A 20,667-nucleotide genomic window follows, 5' to 3' on the forward strand; every position below is an offset into this window, starting at 1 on the left:
GATACATTTCTTAAAGAACTAATTATACAGGCAAACACTATTAATATTTAACAAGGCATCTGTTTTTCTCCTTGTCCATGCACTTCCCCACAAAAGCAGAGAGGGGAAGCTGAATATGGCTTGGGGGCACACGGCGCGGGGCACAGCATCTCCGCTTTACTTAAAGATGAGCAGTGGGTGGAGGATTCAGGCGCACTGAGCATGCAGGGCACCCACAGGATCCTGCTGTGCAGATGCAGGATCCGCAGTGGGGACAGGATGAATAAGACTGTAGAGCTTGTTTGATGCAGAGATTCTAGGCAGGAATGTGAAAGCCTCAGGTGTTAAGTTTCACTGTTTTTACTAACACTGGATATTAACAATTTAAAACACCTTTGACATATTTTCATTTGTATTTCATGTCTTGATGGTTAAGAGTTGAGCTGTTGAGCCTAGTTCTATTGTTGACTGGCTTTCTGCTGAAAAGCTAACAGGTTGAATTGTTTGTTAAATCCAGAACCTTCGAGGTAGGCCCACATTATCACATTAAACTCACAAGTGTGGATCACAAGTGAAGGAGTATTGCACAGAATGTTTTTTCCTTTCCTTATAAAATGCATTAGTCTGTGCAAATACGACTTTAGGGGAAAAATAATATATTTAAAATATATTAAGTCTATCCTATATTTATATATTTTGGTTTCTGTTTTGTCTAAGAGCTCCAGAAATTCCTTGCTGACATTGTCCAAGTCAGTGGACAGCCAAATCTCATTTTTCTGACTCAATTCTGTGATTCTTATCTTCAGAGCTGCTTGGATTATTTAATAGTGGTTCTCTCTTTCCTTTTCTTTCCAATCTTAAATTAGCAGTTCTATGTTTCACTGATCGGTCATTTGTCAAACAAATACTCGTTGAGTTTCTATTAATACCATTAAATCAGGCTTTTGTGTTACTTAGTTATCGAGAAAATGATTTCATCCGGGTTAATGAGCTAAAATGGCATGGTAGACAGTGAGCCACCAGGAGAGTGGGTGCTCGTGAGCTTCACTAACTGTGCTGCTTCCAGCTGATAATGAGGTTTTGTTTGAGAAACTAAGCCCTCTGGACGTGGCCTCCCAGCAGGATGGACATGCGAGCTCAGCTGTTCCCCTGCTTGGCTTTTAGTTGGTGCTGGGATGAGGCAGGTGCAGGGGGCGGGGGTGAGGGGCAGGGAAAGAACCTTGAAATACTTGAGAAAAGGGCCTTTCCTGCAACTTGGTTAAGAAACCGTTGCAAGCACAATAATATTGGGCTGAAAGAGGTTGGTCTTCATGGAATTTTAGTAACCCAAAGTTTAAGACAGAAGTGAAATTTCTTGTCTTTATTTCTAATTTGCAAACTGGAAAAGTGAGTCTGGGCAGAAATTGGGTTTCTAGTGCCTGTCGGTGACCTCAGCCATCAACCGCCGTGGAACTGCAGGCTGCCTGGAGAGTCAACCCCTGACTGTATTGGACTCAAAAAATAAATATCAGTGACAAATGCAGACTTCGAAAATGTGACCCAATGCTTTCACACTCCTGTACTTTTCATAAATTAGTGGTTTTCAAAGTGGATAGCAATATGAATATTTCTCTTTTTCAGTGATACTGTTTTTCTCGACACCACAAAACTATCCTATACCCTGTGCTTGGCTCACCTGCCCTCATAGCCGCACTTGGGGGGCATCACTGTGGCGCCTGGTGGGGTGGCAGGTGCCTCCTCCTGAGGCAGCAACCCCAAAAGGTAAGCATGGTTCTGCCCACGCCCCCATTTCCAGCAGGCCGTGTCAGCGGTAGGACCATGAATACCGACTGGCGAGGGGGAGTGCCAGGAGACAGAGAAGACGGCTGCCCACTGGGGCTTCTAGTCTCCCTTCCAGGAAGGATTTGAAGTAGCTGACACAATTAAACGCAACATAAAAGAGGACTTTTTTAAAAAAAAGAAAAAAGCTGAGAAAAATGTTAGCAGACGTCTGGGATGGATTTAGCTGTGCATTTTCTGGCAGTGAAGGTAAAAAAGGAAATCTCCATCTGGGTCTAATAAAAGGCACTCCATAGATACACTGGGGAAAATAAACTTTTTCATTCAAGGGAGAATTAATTATAGAAGGACACTGGGATATCTAAATACCATAAACAGGTTTTGCTAACGTTTCAAGAATGTTGAGATTGAGTTTTTTTCCGTTAAATAAAAAGTTGATTTCTTTGAGTGCCCCGAAAGCCGGGCATTGCATGGCAGCCCAGCGATACAGCCTTCCGCGTGGCTGATGGAGGCTGTTTCCAATTGCCTGAGCTCACACAAGGGCAGGAATTACAGAACCCACAGCAGTGATTTCTACGGGTTTGTCAACAGAACTTCTTCTCAAAGCATTTTATTTGTATAAATTTATAAATTCCAAGTCTTAACATTACTTAGTATGAATTCAGTGAAAAAGTAAGACTTTAGTGAACACAAAATCTGAAGCGAGAGGTTGTGATGCTTGCTGGAGTCAATCTGTTCATTTCCAGGTTCCGTTTTGGTTGCATTGTGTAGAGGAAACCTTCACTCGCGCAGATAAGAAGTGCTAAGTGGTCACAGGGCTTAGAATCCTGCACCGTGCATCCTCAAATAGCTCCAGAACCTTGACAGAGGCATTACGGAGTTGAACTCACCAGCCATTGCGTGATTCACCTAACATCGCTTACATTTCTCGATGTAAAGTTAAGCAGCGCACCAAACCTTTCAGCAGTCGCTAAGTTGGGCTCAGCACTAAGGAGCACCTGACTAAGTCCAATGGTCCGTGTGCTCCTCCATGCCTCCGTGTGCGCATGCTCTGGTGCCGGGCCACCTCCGCACCTCCGTCTGCGCATGCCCAGAGCCTATGCAGGGCCTCCGTATGCGCATGCTCAGAGCAGGTGCAGGGCCTCCTCCCGTGCCTTTGTGTTCGCGTGCCCAGAGCAGGTGCAGAGTCCCTTTGACCTTGCTTAAGGAGCGCACAGGTGTGGACCATGGTGCCAGGATGCGGGTTGTGAGGGTAGCATGGACAGAGGGTGAGAACTCGAGCCCTGATCCAACCATACTGTTTGAAATTGACCCTATCACTTAGCACATGTTTTATCTTTGGCACGTTATCTGTTTTTTCTTAGCTTCAGTTTGCTTGTCTCTAAAACGGGGATTATATGGCACCTTCATGGGAGTTGCATGATGATCAATAAGAAACCCATATAGAGCTGCTAAATAGTGTCTGACACATAGGAACACACACAAAAAATCAGCTAACTTTATAGGAAAAGATGTTATCACTGTGTTTTCTGGGGTGGCCTGGAGCTTTCCTCCTGCGGTAGCATCTCAGCAATGAAGCGTTATCTTACATGTGCTTCACGTTCTAGAATATAAGGGGGCCTGAGCCACTGATGCTGTTCAGCCAGGAGCACCAGGCAGGTGAAAGAGAAGAGAGCTGCTGATGAGAAGTCCTGATCTTTCTCCTCCCAGTTAAATTAAAATGTGTGTTGTTTCCAGCATGCCAGAATTATATTTATAATACAATTGAGTGTGCAGGTTTTCTATATTGAGTACGTTTTGGAAATCTGTCCCCTAGTGGCATGCATCTAATGCACTGTCCATTTTAGGCAGAGATGACAACACACAAATATATTACTAAACTTACATTGAGACTAAAATTAAAATTAAACTAGATTTAAATTAAAAACTTTTGTGCTTCAAAGGACGCCATTATGAAATTGAAAAGAAAATCCACAGGACGGGAGAGAGGATTGGCAGAGCGCAGGTCTGGTCAGGGATTTGTATCCAGGGCAGCGTTGGAAGGCTGTGGAGCTGTTGGAACCCATATGTGCCTCTGGTGGGAGCATTCAAAACCATTTCAGAAAACTGTTTGGCAGTTTCCAGTAAATATGTGCTCCGGGAAACATCCCAAATGTCTATCAACAGTAGAAAAAACAAAAATCGTGAAATGTTCATATTAAATAAAATGAACAAACAACATGGGTGACTTTTGACAGCCTAAACAAGGAAAAGAAGCCAGACAGGAAGAGTATGTTATAAGATTCATTGATGTGAGGTTCAAAGCTGGGCACTCCTGGGGGATGGAGGCAGAGGTCAAAGTGGATGAGACCTTGGCAGGTGGGAGGGCCCACAGTCACAACAGGGGCATCTCAGATGCTGATGATGTTGTGTTTCTTGGCCCTGATGACAGTGGTTACCCAGGTGAAGGCTGAGCCACACACCCAGGGCAGGTTAGGCACTTTGTGAGCAAGTTATCCTTCGGTGAAATGTTCGTTAAAACAGATCATGAGTCATGTAGCGTTAAACATTACAGGGAAACCTCCAGAAGGGATGGGCTTCCAGGGAGGGTTTGGCAAGGGCCAGCTATGCTGAGCTGCCATGGGCATAAAGACCAGAAGGAGAGGAGGGAAGGGGCTGGGCTGAGGAACAGCATGGGCAGAGGCCCCAAGACAGGACTCAGCTTGGCTGTGTCTGAGGAGCCGTCAGACAGGGAGGTCACCGAGGGCCTCGTCTGCCTTCTCGTTTTATCTGAGTGGATGGAAACCTCGGAGGGTTTTGAGAAGAGGACGAAACAAGCAGGCTGTAAGGTTACATGGTCACTCTGGTTTGTGTTGAGAATAACTGCAGTGGGCTCAGCGGGGAGCTCAGGTGGAAGCAGCTCCGTGTCTTGGATTAACAAACACAGGTTTGCTGCCAGTGCTACAGCGGTCAGCCTGGTCCTGTGCCTGCATAACTGGCCTCTCTGCTTTTTCATGGTGCAGGGAAATGCTGCTTCCGGAAGCCCATTCATAGTCTCCTCTGTAGCCTGGAATTGACTCTTGAAGAGTTCACAGGTCCTCTCCCTCAGCCCTTTTACTTTTTTCTGAACCCAAGCTATGGTCAGAAGCACTCAACATTCCCATATCTGTTCAGCGCTGGCTTCCCAAAGCTCTTTGCCTCGGGTTGAAATAGCTCCAACTTGGGCTGGGCACAGTGGCTTATGCCTGTAATCCTAGCACTTTGGGAGGCTGAGGCAGGCAGATCATTTGAGGTCAGAAGTTTGAGACCAGCCTGGCCAAACATGGTGAAACCCCGTCTCTACTAAAAATACAAAAATTAGCCAGGTGTGTTGGTGGGTGCCTGTAATCCCAGCTATTCGGGAGGCTGAGGCAGGAGAATTGCTTGCACCCAGGAAGCGGAGGTTGCAGTGAATTGAGATCACGCCACGGCACTCCAACCTGGATGACAAGAGTGAAACACCATCTCAAAAAGAAAAGAAAAGAAATAGCTCCAACTTAAAGTGTTAGCGACTCAGAAAAGTATTTACCCCTCTGCTCGTAGAGTGTTGAACGAACCTGAGATTATTGCCATAATTTACTGCAAATAGGAAAAGAAATGTGAGCTGGGGACATTTTACTTGTTTCTTCTCACCGAAGCAGTGTTTGCAGATAAGCCGACTGGCTTCATGCAGCGCAGAGCTCCTTTAAGCATTGTGGGACAGGTGGATCTGCCAAGCAGGAGCTTTCTGTGCTGGCCCAAGGCAATGTGGCTCAGTTCTAGTCCCTCTGACCCTATTCTGCTGCCGGTATGCCCCCACCCACCTGCCTCCCCCTCCCTCTCCTCCTCCCCCAGGTCCCAGCCGTCAGCCTTGGTGTTTTGCTCACTGTGGGATGACTGCTCCCATAGAGGCTGTTTCTCCTGCCCCGCCCCTACAGAGCCTCCCTTCTCGTGTCCCAGTGTGAGTCTAGGTTGGTCCATGCAGTTCTGGGGCCTGCTTGTATGTCTTCTTCCCCTAGTGAAACAGCAGATTCCTTGGGGTAGGAAGTGGCGTCTCACCTGTCTCACCTACTCCATGGAGCCTAGCAGAGGACTAAGTATACCGCAGATACTTAGGACTTACTTTACTGAGTTGACTGCAGAAAACACAGGGACAAATCATGGTGACCTTGGATTAGGCGATCTTTTCTTAGATATGGTATAAAAAGCATAAGCAACCAAAGAAAAAGATAGATAAATTGGACTAGATTAAAATTAAAAACTGTTGTTCCTCAAAGGACACCATTACGAAAGTGAAAAGAAAATCCACAGAGTGGGAGAGAAGATTGGCAGAGCGTGGCTCTGGTCAGGCATTTGCATCCAGAAGACACAAAGAACTTTGTCAACTCATAACAAAATAATGCTCTAATCTAACCGTGGGCAAAAGATTTTAATTGGTATTTTACCAAGGAGGAATACAAAGGGCCAGCCAATGAATGAAAAGATGGTCAACATTATTTGCATTTATTTACATTAGAGAAATGCAAATAAAAACTTTGTGCTTCATACCCACTAAGAGGGCTGTAATAAAAAAGACAGACAATGAAGAGGCGTTAAGGAGGATGTAGAGGAGCTGGAAGTCTTGTGCATTGCTGGTTTGGAATGTAAAATGGTGAAGCTGCTCCGGAAACACTTGGCAATTCCTCAAAATACAGGAATATGAAGAGTTACCAATATGCCCTGCAATTCCACGCCTAAATATGTCCTCAAAAGCATTGAAAACACGCGTCCACACGGAAACTTTCACACAAATGTTCTTGTGTTCTTGGCAGCATTATTCATCATAGCCAAAGAGTGGAAGCATCTCAGATGCCCATCAGTAGACGAATGGGTAAACAATATGATTTATCCTTACAATGGAGTATTATTCAGCCACAAAAAGGAACGAAGTACTGATTTATGTACACCATGAATGAACTTTGAAAGCATGATGCTAAGTGAAGGAAGCTAGAAATAAAAGGCCACACGTTGTATGATTTTATTTATGTGACATGTCCAGAACTGGCAAATTTGTAGGGACAGAAAGTAGATTAATGGTTGGCAGGGGCTGGGGGAGGGGGCGTGGGAGCGACTGTTTGTAGGTCTTGTGCCTTCTTGGGATGATGAAAATGCTCTAGAATTAGATGGTGGTGATGATTGCGCAACTCTGTAAATGAACTAAAAAACCACTGAATTGTACATTGTAAAGGGTGAATTTTATAGCATGTGAATTATCTCTCTCTATATATAGATATCTATATGTATATATATATTTTTTGAGACGGAGTCTCACTCTGTTGCCCAGGCTGGAGTGGAATGGTGCTATCTCGGCTCATTGCAACCTCATCCCAGGTTCAAGTGATTCTCCTGCCTCAGCCTCCTGAGTAGCTGGGATTACTGGCTCACCACCACACCCGGCTAATTTTGTATTTTTAGTAGAGATAGGGTTTCGCCATGTTGGCCAGGCTGGTCTTGAACTCCTGACCTCAGGTGATCCACCCACCTCAGCCTCCCAAAGTGCTGGTATTCCAGGCATGAGCTACTGTCTCGGCCCAAATCTTTCTTAAGTTGTGTCTGGCCTTTGGCAGAAATAGCCACAAAGCCAAGGTAGGAGCGTTTTACTCTTCAAGTGATGATGGCATCCAATAACCTTTTAGAGGGAGGTTTTAAAATGCAACGTAGCCCAGGGCTCTAGAAAAAGACCTGCACGGAGAAGAGAGGGCTTTGTAGCTCTCAGCAGACAAGGCGTGCTGCCCAGGGAGCTCAGTTTTCACTGTAACTGGGTTGCACTGTCGCCACCGGTCTCCTCCCCACAGATCCCACGGGAGGACTTCCTGTTGTGTAACATCCAGAGAAGCTTCTGGAAGCTGGGGAGCTCTGGCTGTGCAGGAAAGATCCAGCTGTTTTGTTGCAGAAGGTGCTCGCCGTCAGGGTCCCGGGTCGTTGACCCACCCACTTCCGCTGCTGACGTCATGCTGCGCTCAGCGTTATTCAGGGCGGAATTTTCACTCGTCAGAAATGGATTTGGGAGCATTTTAAAATAGTGCGTTTTCAGAATTTTTGTGGTTGTCTGAGAACCAAACAAGCAAGGCACGGCACGGGTCTGAATCACTTACATGGGCCTTGTTTGCTTGTTTAGGTCAGTGTTTTCAGTACTTTATATTTCTAACGTAAAGCCAAAGAAAGCCACAAAGAGATTTAAGATGTGGGTGGAAGTGCTCTGTTTGCTGTGTCTGTGTTTCCACAGAGTTTTATGTTTTTCTGGGAGGCTGGGGACTGGGGAGGTGAGGGACATGGAGCTGTAGTCGGGAGGGGTGGGCAGCCACACTGGGATGGAGAAGGTGGCCCGGTCCCTGCGGGGCTGTGGGGCAGGAGCTCTAGTCGGGAGGGTTGGGCAGCCACACTGGGGATGGAGAAGGTGGCCCGGTCCCTGCGGGGCTGTGGGGCAGGAGCTCTAGTCGGGAGGGTTGAGCAGCCACACCAGGGGGTGGAGAAGGTGGCCCGGTCCCTGCGGGGCTGTGGGGCAGGAGCTCTAGTCGGGAGGGTTGAGCAGCCACACCAGGGGGTGGAGAAGGTGGCCCGGTCCCTGCGGGGCTGTGGGGCAGGAGCTCTAGTCGGGAGGGTTGAGCAGCCACGCTGGGGATGGAGAAGGTGGCCCGGTCCCTGCGGGGCTGTGGGGCAGGAGCTCTAGTCAGGAGGGTTGGGCAGCCACACCAGGGATGGAGAAGGTGGTCCGGTCCCTGCGGGGCTGTGGGGCAGGAGCTCTAGTCAGGAGGGTTGGGCAGCCACACCAGGGATGGAGAAGGTGGCCCGGTCCCTGCGGGGCTGTGGGGCAGGAGCTCTAGTCAGGAGGGTTGGGCAGCCACACCAGGGATGGAGAAGGTGGCCCGGTCCCTGCGGGGCTGTGGGGCAGGAGCTCTAGTCAGGAGGGTTGGGCAGCCACACCAGGGATGGAGAAGGTGGCCCGGTCCCTGCGGGGCTGTGGGGCAGGAGCTCTAGTCAGGAGGGTTGGGCAGCCACACTGGGGGTGGAGAAGGTGGCCCGGTCCCTGCGGGGCTGTGGGGCAGATGAACTCTCTGGGGGCACCTGTCATGGTAGAGGGCAGAGAACAATGGTCCAGCACCATTACCCTGGCCTGGGCTGCTCCAGGCTGCCCGTTGCATCAGCGGTGGAGGGTGGAGGCACTAGCCAACTGGGGCAGGCCATAGCCTCACTGTGGGCTGGAGACTCCGTCCCTGTGCTGATCTGGGACAGGTGGGCTGCAGGGAGACTCAGGGGCCCGTGCTCCTTAGTCCTTTGTTCCCGCCAAGCCGCCTCTCTCTGCCCATATTCAGTGGATGCCGGCTGTTTTTGTTTGTGGCTCTCTCTGCACTGTTTTCTATCTGCCTCTGTGCATCAGGGCCTTTAATGTTTTACCGGGTATTTTGAGCCTCACAGTGACTGTTCCGGGTCCAGGGGAGTAAAGAGTGCTCTGCTACCTGTGGAGGTGTACTTCTCTTCCCCCAAAGATTGCTCCCCTTCCCCAGAGCGCCCCTTCCTCCATAGACTGCTCCCCTTCCCCACGGAAGAGCGCTCCCCTTCCCCACGGAAGAGCGGTCCCCCCACCACAGAAGAGTGCTCCCCCTCCCCACAGAAGAGTGCTCCCCCTCCCAACAGAGGAGTGATCCCCTTCCCCCACAGGGGAGTGCTCCCCCTCCCCACAGTGCGCTTTTCTCACGTGTCCTAAGTATGGGTGGTGCGGGGTGAATGCATTGTCCGCAGGGAGCAGCCACCCCGGAGGCAAACAGAAACACTAATTCCTGATCTAGATGGTGCCAGGTTGAAAGGAGGTTTTTAAAATAAGTGCAGGCTCATTTAGAGATGGCTGCTGCCTGGCCTGATGTTGCATGGGAAATGCAGCGTGGGAACCCTCGGTGGGTGGGGGAGACGCCTCCTGTGGAAGGGGGTGCTGTCCTGTCACCTCCCATGTCGAGTTGCGCCTGAGACACTAGCGTCTGTGCTGCTCAGCATGTGGTCCCACGGAGGAGCCCCTGCAGGCGCTGGTCTCTGTGGGAGACTGGGGTGTGAGCACGCGGTGTCACAGGTCGTGTGTGGGGGGACTTATGACAGGTGCTGTCTGATTTCATAGTCTGGATGTTCGTTAGTATTAATTTCAGGCACTGGACGACCAAAAGTGAGAAAAGGGAAAACCTGAGAATTTGCTCAACTGTGTAAAAATGATGCCACTTACGATAATTCTGCGAAGCTACCGCTTATGCCAGCTACCTGTGGAGCACAACATCGGCTTCCTGAGGCAGTCTCAGCCTGCTCCATTTTATTTCACTTAGATGGTATCCCCCGTGTGTGACGGCCAGCCTTCGTCCTGTGCCTCCCCGCAGTGCGGCTGGATCTCAGGGGGCTCGGACACGTGCTCAGACTGAAGGTCAGAAAGAGCATTTTCCATTCTGACCCCTGACAATGGCGAGACTTTCCACAGATAGACACCTGTTTTTCCTTATTGTGTACATGGGCAGAGGGGAGAGGCACTCACTCAACAATTTCCTAGATGTCTGATACAGAACTCACCCCATGAATTCAGTTAGGTTTCTAGGCGTCAGTAGCACAGTGTATGACAGCACATGTGCCAGCAGACCTCACGTGTACAGAGGGTTCTATGGAGAGGCGAAGTCATTAGCCTGCTGTGGCTTCTCTGGGGAAGATTCAGACTGGCAGACAGTTGCTCCAGTGCCCTCATCCTTGGTCTGCTTACTCCCTGTGATGAACGCATGTATTTTGTGAGATGTCTGCCACATGGGTGAGAACTGTGTATTTTCACCGTCGTGAAAAAAATACGGCTGTATTCAATAGCATTGCTGGAAAATAGAATGGGCTGAGGGAGGTTTTTAAGGGTGTGGTTATTAGGCAGATGTTGCAGGTTCCTGCTACAGTGTGATGATCTGTGCAGATGTTGTAGGTTCCTGCTAGCACTGACGGCATAGGCAGGTGTTGCAGGTTCCTGCTACAGTGTGTGATGACCTGTGTAGATGCTGTAGGTTCCTGCTAGTGTTGACGGCATAGGCAGGTGTTGTAGGTTCCTGCTAGAGTTGACGGCTTAGGCAGATGTAGATTCCTTTGAGCTCAGGACTGTAACACAGTAAGCTTAAGGTAACCTATACAGCTTCAGGAAAAGAGGATTGGTTGTTTCTTTCCTGTGGTCTCAGGGTGTCCTTCCCTGGAGTTTAGTATAGGCCCATCCACCATCCAGAGGCTTCATTTTGAATTTGGGGAGTTTGCTAAGAACTTTAACCAGGTCTGAAGGAAAAAGGGGAGTTGTGCATTTGTAAAGTATTTGGTTTTGATTGAACCAACAGTGCAAGTTACAGGTTAAGCCAGTTTTCAGGTTAGAATATTTCCTGCTGGTATGGACGTGGTCATTTTAGTCATCATACTATGACGGCTGAGCTGCGTGTCCAGCTGCGGTGAGTGGGCCACTTGCCTCTTTCAAGTAAGGAAGGCTTCCTCTTCACGCATTTGTCAGTGGTCAAGAAAGTTAAGAAGGCAGGAGAATGTCGCTGTCCTCCCAGCACCCGGTTTGGGACGGTCCGGGAGGGTGTGATGGAGTGCAGTGTTCTGTATGTTGATGTGTGTTGATGGATTTCTCTGTCCTCCCGGCACCCGGCTTGGGACGGTCTGGGAGGGTGTGATGGAGTATGGTGTTCTGTATGTTGATGTGTGTTGATGGATTTTTCTTTCCTCCCGGCACCTGGCTTCGGATGGTCTGGGAGGGTGTGATGGAGTGCAGTGTTATGTATGTTGATGTGTGTTGATGGATTTCTCTGAGTGGCGATTTCAGGGATGGTTATTTCTGTCCAGTGCATCTCAGACATGGGGAGCCTAATCTTCACATTTGGTGACTCTCCCTGGCAGCTTCTCACGTGAAAGCTGATCGTTAGCTGCTGGTGCCTCCCTCCCCGGCCCTCTGCTCACCACCTGCCCTCACGGGTGAGCCGCTGCGCTTCTCGGGCTCGTTGGCCTGCAGTCAGCTCTCGGCTCGGTGCTGTGGAGGTGTTTTGCTTTTGCCGGGAAAGTGCATCCTCCACACCTTCCCTCCTGGTCGACTCTTAGTCACCCGGCTGGTGTGTAAAGCACAGAGTGCTCTGAACAGTGTTCCAAGTGTGTCCCAAGTTAAAACATTGTGGTTAGCCAACTCCAGTTCAGATTCCTTCCCTACTTCATGTAAGATACGTGAGCTCTCCAGCCTCAATTTCTTCAACTGGGAAATGAAAATAACAGGGATGTCCCTTTCAAACGATGGTGAGTTTTAAATGTGATCATACATCTGGGAGTCTTAAAATAATACGTGGCACACAGTAATTCATCAGAAAATGTGAGGATTTTACTGATGGGGTAATTGGGCACTGAATAGCTAAGACTTACTAGTTTCGAGATAAGTTAGTAGCATAATAATAATAACTATTACTATTATTTGAGACGGAGTCTTACTCTGTTGCTGAGGCTGGAGTGCAGTGGTGCCATCTCGGCTCACTGCAATCTCTGCCTCCTGGGTTCAAGCAGTTCTCCTGCCTCAGCCTCCCAAGTAGCTGAGACTACAGGCGCCCGCTACCACGCCTGGCTAATTTTTGTGTTTTTAGTAGAGACAGGGTTTCACCATGTTGGCCAGGCTGGTCTTGAACTCCTGACCTCAGGTGATTCACCCACCTGGGCCTCCCAAAGTGTGGGGATTACAGGCGTGAGCCACCACCCCAGCCCATAATCAGAATTAGAATGTAGCTATTTAAAATTTTATCCCAGTGTTTTAAAGTATCTTTAGAGTATTAGTACCACCCAAATAAATAATCATTCATTCTTTTATTCAGTTGGTAATAATGTGAATGTTTAGTGAGTACTAAGCCCTTACTGTGTACCCTAGTATGAAGAGAATAAAAGGATGCACTATAAATATACATCCCCTAATCAGAGACAGTTTCAAATTTTAGTTTATAATTTGTAGGTGTTCCTACTCACAGCTATGTATTGGAATCATATGAGAATGAGTGAGGAAAGCCAAAAAAAAAAAACAAAAGGATCATCAAGAAGCATAAAACAAAAAGGTTAGGAGCTGTGAGAGGCAGGACCCAGGCTTGGTATTGTTCTGTTTTAAATAATTTTCTTAAGTTTTGAATTGTAAAAAAAGCATGCATGGAACTGACCATCATAGCCATGTTAAGTGTACAGTTCAGCAGTATTGAGCACCTCCACAGTGTCGTGCAGCGGAACTCCAGAAATTCTCCGTCTTGCAAAACTCAGCCTCTGGGCCCTTAAACTAGGTGTCCCCACCTCCCCCACCCCAGGCCCTGGTGACCACCGTTCTGCTTTCTCTGTCTGTGATTTTGACCACTTTAGATACGTCATTTCAGTGGACTCATCCTGTGTCTTTTTGTGGCGGAATCACGTTCTGTTGTGTGTATACACCATGTTTTTCTTGTCCATTCACCTGTGGATGGACTCTTGGGCATCTGCCGTAGGCCGCTGTGAATGCTGGCGGCGCTGATCGTGAGTGCTGCGGCGCTGATCGTGTGCTGACGTCTCTTCCGCGTACTGAGTTCATGTCTTATGGATGCGCGCCCAGAGGTGGCACTGCTGGATCCTGTGCTGGGTCACACCTATGTTTAATTCTCTGAGGAACCTCCATGCTGTCTCCATAGCAGCCGTGTCGTTTCACACTTGTACCAACAGTGCACAGGGCTCCGGTTCCCCACGTCCTCACCGGGTAACTGGGGTTCCGGCTCCCCACGTCCTCACCGGGTAACTGGGGTTCCGGCTCCCCACGTCCTCACCGGATAACTGGGGTTCTGGTTCCCCACATCCTCACCGGCACTTGGCACTGTCTAGTGTTTTGGTAGCAGCCATCCTGCTCTGTGTAAGTAGTATCTCATTGCCGGGTTTTGTTGTTGTTTTTTAGAGACAGCATCTCGCTCTGTTACCCAGGCTGGAGTGCAGTGGCACGACCATAGCTCACTGCAGCTTCGACCTCCTGGGCTCAAGCGATCCTCCCACCTCAGTCTCCCCAGTAGCTGGGATCACAGGCATGCACCACCATGCCTGGCTAATTAACAAAAAAAAAAAAGACAACTTTTTTTGGAGAGGGAGGGTCTCATTAGGTTGCTCAGGCTGGTATTGAACTGAAGTGATCCTCCTACGTTGACCTCCCTAAGTGCTGGGATTACAGCTGTGAGCTGCTGTGCCTGGCCTCATTGTGGTTTTAATTTGAGCACTTTTCATCTTCTTATTAGACCTTCTTGCTACAAATATCTATTGAGGTTCTTTGCCTATTTTAAAATCGGGTAATTGATTTTTTTCTGTCATTGGCTTGCATTGGCATAGTTTTTTTTTTTTTAACTTCCTAAGTGGTACTGACGTGTGGCCGGGGTGAAAACCTCTGGTCTAGGTATGGAACAGGTAGAGGGTGTTACCGAGATGATGAGTAGGAGCTGTAACATGCAGAGTGTTCAGAAGGTGGTAGGGATCACCCGTCTGCTCCGGAGGGATCGCCTGCTGAGATGAGATGAACGCTGCACTTGTGGACATGCAGACGTCTTGCAAACAAGTGGGGTCAGGATGTGGTACTCAGATGCAGCCTCAGGGCCAGGGTGGATTCGGGAGCGTAAGGGAAGGGACTCTTGCTGGAAAGAAAAGTAGGTATTGTAAAAAATGATGAGTTCATGTCCTTTGTAGGGACATGGATGAAATTGGAAATCATCATTCTCAGTAAACTGTCGCAAGAACAAAAAACCAAACACCGCATATTCTCACTCATAGGTGGGAATTGAACAATGAGATCACATGGACACAGGAAGGGGAATATCACACTCTGGGGACTGTGGTGGGGTGGGGGGAGGGGGGAGGGGTAGCATTGGGAGATATATCTAAAGCTAGATGATGAGTTAGTGGGTGCAGTGCACCAGCATGGCACATGTATACATAGGTAACTAACCTGCACAATGTGCACATGTACCCTAAAACTTAAAGTATAATTAAAAAAAAAAAAAAAAGAAAAGTAGGTATTGAAGGAGGTGGAGGCAAAACAGTCCCTGCACCTCTCCACCTGCAGACTCAGCGGCCGCCACTGCAGCCTCCCGGAGCTTGGCGTCCACGGGTAAGGACCTCCCTCAGCGTGTGGGCAACACGTCTTCAGCCAGCGTGCCAAGAAACTGCACAGGCAAAATAGTGTTTTTGGCAGTGTTTCAAAGAAACAGAGAGTGCATTGTGTGCACATTCAATAGCCCTACTGTAGCTTTTTAGCAAATTACAAAAAGTAACACAGGGCCTGGTATGGTGGCTCATGCTTGTAATCCCTGCACTTTGAGAGGCCAAGGCCGGCGGATCACTTGAGGTCAGGAGTTCGAGACCAGCCTGGCCAACATGGGGAAACCCCATCTCTACTAAAAATACAAAAATTAGCCAGGCATTGTGGTGCACGCCTGTAATCCCAGCTACTCGGGAGGCTGAGGCAGGAGAATTGCTTGAACCTGGGAGGCGGTGGTTGCAGTGTTCAGAGATCACGCCATTGCACTCCATTCGGAGGGACAGAGTGTAAGACTCCATCTCAAAAAAACAAAACAAAATGAAGGAACACAGGATTGTATGCAGAAAGAAAGGGTAAGGCAAAATTGAAGGGATGGGATGAATTTGAGCATCCCTCATTCCAAAATCCCAAATCCAAAATGCCCAAAAATCTGAAACTTTTCAAGCACCAGCATGATGCCACAAGTGGAAAATTCCATTCATAAGCTGTTGACACAAACTTTCATGCATAAAATTATTTAAAATATTGTATAAAATTACCATCAGGCTGTGTGTGTGAGGTGGGTGTGAAACACAAATGAATTTTGTGTTTAGATTTGGGTCTCATCACAAGGTATCTCATGATGAATATGCAAATATCCCAAAATCCAAAGCATATCTGATCCCAAGCATTTTGGATGAGGGCTACTCAACCTGTATTTATAGACAGAAGCTAGAAGGCATTTGTGGGACTCAAACTAAGATGGGTCTTCATTACCTTCTAACTTTGGCGATCATGTAGTAGATATATTTATTCTGAGAAACGATCATAAATATAAATGCATTTCTTTCATTTCTTTTTATTGAGATGGGGTCTTGCTCTGTTGTGCAGGCTGGAGAGCAATAGCATGATCTCAGCTTACTGCAGCCTCCGCCTCCTGGGCTCAAGCAATCCTCCCATCTCAGCCTCCAGAGTAGCTGAGACTGCAGGTATGCGCTACCACGCCCAGCCAATTTTTGTATTCTTTGTAGAGACAGGGTTCTGCTCTGTCACCCAGGCTGGTCTCAAACTCCTGGACTCATGCGATCCATTCGCTGAGGCCTCCAGAAGTGCTGGGATTACAAGCGTGAGCCACCGCGCCCGGCCTGAATGCAATTTTTACATTATAGTCATTTATGCTTCTTCCTGTTAAACCGAAATAAGCAATTGTGTTTTTGCTAGCCAGCTACAGAGATAATGTAAAAAATGTTTTAAAACCATATTATCAAGCAGAAAATGGTGCTTGTAGATCAATATCTTCAACAGTTTCCCATTAAAATTTCAGTATGTGGTCGGCTCTAACTACTGGAGGAGCTTTGAGGTCATGCCAGTGTCCTTAACACTCGTGTTTGTTAAAGACAGCCACTGCCGCCCTTTGTGGCTGTGTGCCTCACCTCTTCCACATCACGGAGCACACACAGAATGTTGCCATTTGAGCCATGCACTGGGTCACGGGTGGGCCAGGCGTCAGGGTGCCCACAGCTGGAGTGACCTACAGAGCCCAGCTCTGCTGGGGCCCCAGGGCAGGTGGCCGCAGCGTCCCCAGCGGCCTCCCTGGCGTGCCACAGCATGAGGCTGTCTGCTCTGGTGGATGCCTTGGGCCATGGATGCGCCTCCATCTCCGCGCAGTGCAGCCGGTCTAGCTCCCTAAGCCGCCACGCTCTGTGTCCAACTCAAGCAGCAGCCAAGTGGAGAGAGCTGGAATGTGTCATTCCCTGGTCCCAGCCTTCTGTTTCTTAATAGAAATTAATAATTTCTGCCACACTTAAAAGAATAAGGGAAACTTTCATTTCGTAGCATTCTAACTTTTATTTTAAAAGTCTTTCACTATTGAATGACTTTCCTGAATTAACTATATTCTCAAAAATATTCCCAGCATTGGTCAAAGGCTTAAGGAATTTTTTACGAAAAGTTGCAACTTGTTGAGTATTAAAAGTCTTACAGATAAAAATAAGCAAAGGAGATTTACAGAACTCAGAAAAGAAGAAAAGACACAGATGTGCTTTGGGGAAAGTACTGAACCTAGATATTAATCAGAGAAAGCTGGGAACGTTGATTCCTAGGAAGGTGTTAGGAAGAGAAAGGGAAGGAGAGTCTCCATCCTCCCACGTGGGGACATGCCTGCTGAAGGATACGGGGTTGAATCCCCCTTCAGCCTCTCGTGAATTTCTGTCTTAGGGAAGGAGAGTCTCCATCCTCCCACGTGAGTCTCCATCCTCCCACGTGAGTCTCCATCCTCCCACGTGGGGACACGCCTGCTGAAGGATGCGGGGTTGAATCCCCTTCAGCCTCTCGTGAATTTCTGTCTTAGGGAAGGAGAGTCTCCATCCTCCCACGTGAGTCTCCATCCTCCCACGTGGGGACATGCCTGCTGAAGGATGCGGGGTTGAATCCCCCTTCAGCCTCTCGTGAATTTCTGTCTTAGGGAAGGAGAGTCTCCATCCTCCCACGTGGGGACACATCTGCTGAAGGATGCGGGGTTGAATCCCCCTTCAGCCTCTCGTGAATTTCTCAGTCTTTCAGTCCACTTTGCTCACTAGTGTTTACTGCACTAGGTTTTTGTTTGGGAGAATGACAAAGCCTCCTTTGAGTTCGGGGAAGGGTGGAAGTGGAAGCTGCCTGTTTGGGAGAGATGACTTCTGACCTCTTCTGGGTTACGTAGCTTCCCCCCGCCTTTTTATAACAAGTAGAATTATAATTACCATCATCATGATATTTTTATTTATCATTATCCTCTCCTTCATCAAACATTTATAGAGCAATTAATTCTGTGCCGTTCTAACTTCATCGGTGTAGTCATCATGAGGTACAATAGCATTATTATTCCCCCTTTACAGATGGGAATTGAGGCATAACACGTCGATGGCTGCCCACTGTGGAGGAGTTGAACCTTGGCGGTGGGGCCGCAGGGTCTCTCTGCTCCCTGTGGGACCGCGCTTTTCTCACTGTTGTGAGCAGGGCTCTTCCTTTCCCAGCAAGATGAACACCGGTGTAAGCGCGTCTTTGCGTCCTTCCATGGATGTTTGTCTTCGCGTCCTTCCATGGATGTTTGTAGAGGTGGAGCTACTGTGTCGAAAGGCATGTGTCTTGGTATTGTTTGTTTACTGCTAAATTGCCACAGTACGTTTTTCTTCCATGAACAGCCTGCGAATACACCCTGCCATTTGTTTATTGGGCTGTTCATTTTTTTCTCTTGATTTGTGAGAGCTCTTTTTATATTAAATAAATTAGCCCTTGCCAGGTACAGTGTGGCTCACGCCTGTAATCCCAGCACTTTGGGAGGCTGAGTTGGGTGGATTGTTTGAGGCCAGGAATTTGAGACCAGCCTGGCCAACATGGTGAAACCCCATCTCTATTAAAAATACAAAAATTAGCCGGATGTGGTGATGGGCACCTGTAATCCCAGCTACTAGGGAGGCTGAGGCATGAGAATCACTTGAACCCGGAAGGTGGAGGTTGCAGTGAGCCGAGATCGCACCAGTGCACTCCAGCCTGGGTGACAGTGAGGCTCCATCTCAAAACAAAAAACAAAAAACAAAAAAACAGACATTGGCCCTTTGACTAATATGCATACTGCAGATAATCCCCCCACCTTTTTTTGAGACAGGGTCTTACTCTGTCACCCAGGCTGGAGTGCAGTGCTGTGATCCCGCGTCACTGCAGCCTGGTTCCAGTGATTCTCCCGCCTCAGAGTGCTGGGACTACAGGCATCAGCCACTGTGACTGGCCTCCCAGTTTTTCATTTGTCTTTTGACATTATGGTATACACATACACACATGCGTGTGTGTGTGTGCGTGCATGTGTGTGTAAATACACAAATATATATGTCATTGCATCTTTGTAAATAACGATGTGGCTAAATCGTTCATCTTTTCCTGAGCCCTGGAGTGCCCCATGCTTTTAAGGGACCCCTTCCCCCTTTCCACAGGTATAAGCCTTTCAGGAATTGGTCTAGTATTGGTCATTCATTTGTTAGGAAATTAGGATGTTTCCTTTCTTAGGGCCTCTCACTGTAAACCCTGTGTCTGATTATGGCATAAGTGGCCTGCCTCGCTTCAAGGTGGGGGACGTCTGGCAGCAGAGAAGTCACAACAGTAATGGTGGCCGTGTCAGGTGGGGATGTACATGGAGAAGAAAATGGGGCAGGATAGTGGGGCTCAGGGGGCCGGGAGGAGGGCAGCCGTTTTCTGTGCTGCAGTCAGGAAGGCCTCCTGCGAGGACCTGTTTGAGCACAGGAGTGACAGGCAGCGCCCTTCCCGAAGTCTCCTGGGTTCCCGGGGGTGGAGAGTGCAGCTCAGGAGAATCCTCCCGGCGGGCGCCCCTGTGTGGAGCGGGTACCCCTGTGCCTGGTGGGTGCCCCTGTGCGGAGCGGGCTGTGAGGGACGGGGGCTCCTCTTTCTGTCCCCACCCCCAGCCTCCTGCCGTCGTCTTCAGCACTGAATACGCGTCCATCTGACGGGTTGTGTATTTCTATGTGAGAAAATTAATGAGGAATTTTACTGAGAGTTGTTCTGACCATACAAACTTAATTGCCCTTTCAGTGGAATGAACCACACATTTCTACAACACAGAATACCGTAATGTAGTTTAATAGCCTGGAATAGCAGTAGAATGCCAAGAATTTACTTTCCATCGCCGATAACCACAGTGTCCTTGCTGGCCATCCTACAATTGCTAAAGAGAATGTAGTTGTCAGTGTAGCATCGGGACTTTCCAGGAAAGTCAGCCAGGATTCACCCACCTGGGAGTGGCTTCCGCCTGGCCTCCAGCAGCTGCCGAAGGAGCCATGTCCTTTGGAGTTAATGGAAGGACTGTCTGTGTATTCAATCACATATGCTACATGGTCTACACATCCTGCCCACAGGTGAGTTAACAGGTCATCTTTTCATCTTTCACTCTAAGTCTTGGGGCAGGAGGTAGAAGTCAGTGACATCAGGCCCAGGGTAAATGAGTCAGTGTTCCCAATGACATATATGGTGGCTTACGGTTACCCCGGCCCGGACTTTTTTCTCTCTGTCCCTCCGTCGCTTTGTACCTGCGTGTTATGTGGATGGCGTGCACGTGTCTGCACAGCTGCGTGATGTTCCCCTGTGGACTCAACCTCCCCCGCCCCTGGCCGCCCCCCATTATGGACAGCTGGGCTCCAATCTTCTGCTTTTATAAATAGTGCTGCAGACGCCTTGTGAGTACATCAGCTATATTTCTGCGAGGACAGCTTTGGGATCGCTTTGGAGAAGGGAGATTTCTGAGAAGGGGGGTATGTTTGCGGTTTGCTCTGTCAGTGCCATAGGAGGATGCCTGTTCTCCACCTACCTCGCCAGCAGCCTGCGCTGCCTGGCTTGCCAGCTTCTGGGCCTGCCTACCGCTGCTGGATGAGATGCCACGTCCCGTTGTGGTTTTATCTTGTACTTCTCCTGCTAACAGGCAGGTTGAGAATATTTTTATGTGTTTAAGTCCATTTGCTGTTCTTTTCTCTTTTTTGAAAAAGAACAGCTTGTTTATATCTTTTGCCCATCTTTCATTTGGGTTGTGTCTTGAGGAGCTCTTTATATACTTCTTTATTTTTGATATTTTTGTGTGCCTGATGCCT

The 20,667-nt window shown here is 48.5% G+C and overlaps 1 protein-coding gene across 8 annotated transcripts in view; it reads left to right on the forward strand.

Moving 5' to 3' along the window:
- ATP11A (ATPase phospholipid transporting 11A) overlaps nt 1-20,667 on the forward strand; it is a 196,372-nt gene that overhangs the window by 45,462 nt on the left and 130,243 nt on the right. The gene's annotated exons all lie outside the window — the stretch shown is intronic.

This window comes from Gorilla gorilla, chromosome 14, assembly GCF_029281585.2.
Source record: "Gorilla gorilla gorilla isolate KB3781 chromosome 14, NHGRI_mGorGor1-v2.1_pri, whole genome shotgun sequence".
In the NCBI taxonomy this organism is placed as follows: Eukaryota; Metazoa; Chordata; class Mammalia; order Primates; family Hominidae; genus Gorilla; species Gorilla gorilla.